The 4,298-nt window shown below is 38.3% G+C and overlaps 1 pseudogene; it reads right to left on the bottom strand.

Annotated features, from left to right (window-relative positions):
- Window positions 1-264: 264 nt before the first annotated feature.
- Window positions 265-1,458, bottom strand: LOC100353170 (developmental pluripotency-associated protein 4 pseudogene; annotated as a pseudogene).
- Between the last annotated feature and the right edge of the window lie 2,840 nt (window positions 1,459-4,298).

Raw genomic sequence — 4,298 nt, 5'->3', positions numbered from 1 at the left:
TTTAGTTCTCTAACGGAAAGCAGTTGAGTAATGCTGCATGCTAACCCAGACAATATGACGCATGATCTCAGTAGGCAGAATTGCGGGAAGAGGCAACAGGTTGAGCTCGAGAGCCTATATGCTCTCATGGACTATTAGCTGAATGGACAGGAAACCACTGCTTCAGCTATGAACCTCCGTTGCTGGTGACAGAGAAAAGAACCACAAGATGGGAGACCCCACAGGCCTGTGTGGAGTACGCAAACACAAATGGACACAGTCTTGTCTTCCCATGATAGCAGGAAGTGCAGGATGATCTCCGGGTGCTTGATGCTCACAACCATCACAATGGACTCAGAGATGCCCCTGTTGAGGGTGTTGGTGGCCCAAGAGGTACCTTTGCAAAGTTGCTTGTAGTGACGTGACCAGTAGTTCTTGATGAGGTAGGTCTGTGAGGGGATGGGCCTTGAATTTACATCATCAGTCATGGCTATGGTTCCGCAGGCTCCCTACTCCTCAAGAACTTAGATGATGTCAAAGAAGGAAGCAGAAGCTGTAAATTTCCTTTAAATCCTGATATTCTAGTCCCATTGAAGGCTTTTTGATAAGATTTTATTCCTGTGGACACACTCGGGGCACAGCATATTGTCCTCCAGGTATGGGGGTGGGAAATTACTTGCAGGAAGCAAGAGTGCACTCACTCTTCCTTTTTTCTTCTCAGGAACCCAGGCTTGTCCTGCATGAAACTGCAGCTGAACCCAACCATGTGTGTTTGCAGGGAGACTTTTCCCATGAACCACACACCATCTGTCACCGGAGGCCTCTGGGAGTGTTTCCACTGCCTTCCTCTTCCCAGCACCAGCAACAATTCTGGCCCAAGAGGCCAGTACAGCCTCTGGGACAGAAGTTGTCACCTCAACTGACTGTATTCATGTCCTCCAGGAGCACAGGTACGCCCTCCTGGAGTGGAGGAGCCACTTCAGGGGGGTCGGTCCCCGCAGAGCACACAGTTTTCTTAGCACTTTCCTTGGATGTTTCCTCTTTGCCCATCTTTGATTTTATTTGTAAGGATGTTTTGATCTTGACCTCCTTTGCTGTGTTGGGAATAGTCTGTAAACAAGGCTTCTGGTGTGGGTAAGCATATTCACATAGTCGCTTATACAGATCTATTTTCGGGCCTTTAGTGCTTAACCTCAGCTTTTGACCCCAGGCCCGCAAAATGTCTCTGTGAACCAGGTCGATGGGTGGCAGATCTACAGGTAACGGAGGAATTGGTACCTTCTTCCGAGGTTTTGGGTTGCCATCACACTGTCCCCTTTCCTTAGTACAGGCAACTTTATCATCTTTCATAGATCTTTTTCATTTGTTCCCCTCCTTTTCTGATGTTCTTGGTAAAGATGTGCTTGGTTGAGTTAATGCCCACTGTTCTTCCCTCGACCATCCTGTGGCAATTCTCTTCTTGCCTCTAGAATTCTCCATACTTGGAAGACAAATGAAGTTGATAAAAAGAAAGGTCTTTTCACTTCCATGATGGTCCCATAAGCTGTACTTTGGAAATTTATATTTGCTAAATAAAAGTTTAAAAAAATTATATAAATATTCTGCTAAATAAGACCTTATTAAACACATGTATGAAGAAAAAAAAATTAAAACAAAATAAAAAAAGGCCTCCATAGCCTTGGCAACTCATGACAAGAGCTTCGGGTGATTACTGATTTCATAAATAAGAGTGTCAATTGTTAAATCAACAACAGGAGTCACTGTGCACTTACTCCTTATGTAGGATCTCTGTCCTTAATGTGTTGTACTATGTGAATTAACGGCGTAATTAGTACTCAAATAGTACTTTACACTTGTGTTTCTGTGTGGGTGCAAACTGTTGAAATCTTTACTTAGTATATACTAAATCGATCTTCTGTATATAAATATAATTGAAAATGAATCTTGATGTGAATGGAATGGGAGAAGGAGTGGGAGATGGGAGGGGTGCCAGTGGGAGGGAAGTTATTGGGGGGGGGGGGCACTGTAATCCATAAGCTGTACTTTGGAAATTCATATCTATTAAATAAATGTTAAAAAATAAAAAATAAAGAAGAGCAAAAAGGGAAATATTGATAAAATTGACAACCTAAAAACTTTTCTTGGGAAGCCACCATTTGATGAAAGGATGAGTCATAAACCAGGAAAATCTATCTGTAACATATTAATACCAAGAAAATGCAAAGACAACCTACACATAAATGTGAATATAATACATACTAAAGCCATAATGGAATAACAAACTCCACCATCCCTTGTTTGGATAGACTGAAGAACAACTAGAACCATTTCTTTTGTGTTGGTGGGAGAATATACTACTGAACAACAAAAAGCAAATTGCAAGCAAACACATGGATTTTATTTATAAAATCTTCAAAAATTAAAAAATTAAGCTACATAAGATTTGGAGAAAGAAATGTGTAGAGGAAAACCATAATGCTAAACAAGGTGTAACGTGCTGATATAGGCACTAATCAGGTCATGATTCTCTGTAAGGGACAGAACAGGAAATTGAAAGTTAATGATAATGTTCTTTTTCTTAAACGTGATTCCATGTGCTGTTATTCTTGATCTTTAATAATATTTTGTAAATATTCCAAGCTAGGTATTTAATAATTAATAAGCACAATTTTTTAGAAAAATTTAAGTATCCTTCCACACTGATTTCCAGTAGGCATGTTAGTTTGCTCATCATTTCCAAGAGATTTTACACTGTCTCCACAAGCTGGGTAGAATATTTGCTAATATTTGGAACTGAGTAGCTTCTGGTAGGCCCAGCCCTTTTGTTACCTTATTAAGGGCATATTTTTGGCAGATGACTGTAATCCCTAATTGAGGAAGAAGTCCTTCAAATGGCTCTTGGAGTACCCAATAATTAGGCATGAACTATCAAGGATTTTTAAACAAATGCATCTACAAAGTATAACAATTTTCTGCAGGGAGTAGCTTCCAACAGGACGCTCTTGAAGCTAAAAATATAGGATATTACAGCACTCCCTTATTGGACGGATATGGAGTTATATGAACTAGAGCAGGCTTCCTGTTTGCTAGGTTCTTAGCAGTAGATGTGGCTTATGTTTTCAATGTTGTATTTTGTTAAAGCTCAGATGGGAAAGAGAATTGATCTTTTCTTTGTTAAAGTTTCTACACAAGAATTGAACTAGGGCTTCCTGTGAAGGGCAGGAAGAGTGAGTCCTGGATAAAGTGGTTTGACTTCATTCCTCACTTGTCCCACAAAATATGTTCTTTAGAGGCTCCTGCTTCTTGAAATTATCATCCCATATTTAATCACTTGAGTAAATGGGATAATCATCCCTTGGAATGAAGGTGTTTATAACAACCTTTCCTGAGAGGCATTAATTGGAGAGTGAGTCAAAGAAGCAGCAGAGGAAAGATGGATTCTTTTTTTTAAAAACCATCTGAATTAATGAATATGGGCAGCATGGGAGCACAGGGTGCTTAGTGGGGAAGAGCTGTGTCCTCTCCCCCACCTCTCTGTTAAATCACCATCCAACACCTTATAAGGATCCTCAGGCAACTGCGCATTCTCCAAGTGAAACAACTAAAAAAAATGGTGTTGCCATGCAGAAGGAGGGTAAACTATTTCCATGTTAAACAAAAACCCAAGAAATGATTGGTAATGTCCAGGGTTTTTGTTGAAAGCTAAAAGAAACAAACTGGAGTCTCTTAAATATTTTTGTTTAATGGACCTAGAAAGGATTCCTTTTTTGTAAGAGTTTCAGCTTGTTTAAACTTATCTAGAAAACAAGAAAGAAAATTGGCCCACGTGAATATGTAATTGCCTTCCTTTGACAAGTTTTCTGTTTCTTAATAATTGACGTACATGAAAGATGAAATAAGTAATATATAAATGACTTTAACACCAATGTCTTATACACAAGCAGATAGCATAAAGTTGCTCTTGTGGCCCGTAGTTACATATAACTATTGAGCTGGTAAGATTGAAGTTCTAAAATTTTTAATTGACCTTAATTTAAATTTAAGTGGCAAAACTAAGACTGAACATAACTTTTTCTAATATTAAAGTAATTTGTAATAACTTAAGAATGTGAGTCTATTTTTCAACTTAAAATTTTATAAAATGTAAATACAAATTAAGTATTTCAGATGTAAATTTAGCATTAAAAGAGAGAAACACTTTAGTGCACATTGGATTTTAAAGACTTGGTACAGTAAAGCAAATGTCTCAATATTATTACATTGATTATATGATGAAAGGACAATGTTTTAGAAATTTTGGGTCACAAAAAATAGAAAAA

The sequence above is a fragment of the Oryctolagus cuniculus genome, chromosome 9 (assembly GCF_051225735.1).
Source record: "Oryctolagus cuniculus isolate XC-2025 breed Fujian yellow rabbit chromosome 9, ASM5122573v1, whole genome shotgun sequence".
NCBI lineage: Eukaryota > Metazoa > Chordata > Mammalia > Lagomorpha > Leporidae > Oryctolagus > Oryctolagus cuniculus.
The sequence above is the reverse complement of the archived record's forward strand: the minus strand, read 5'-3'. Positions and strand labels throughout refer to the sequence as shown.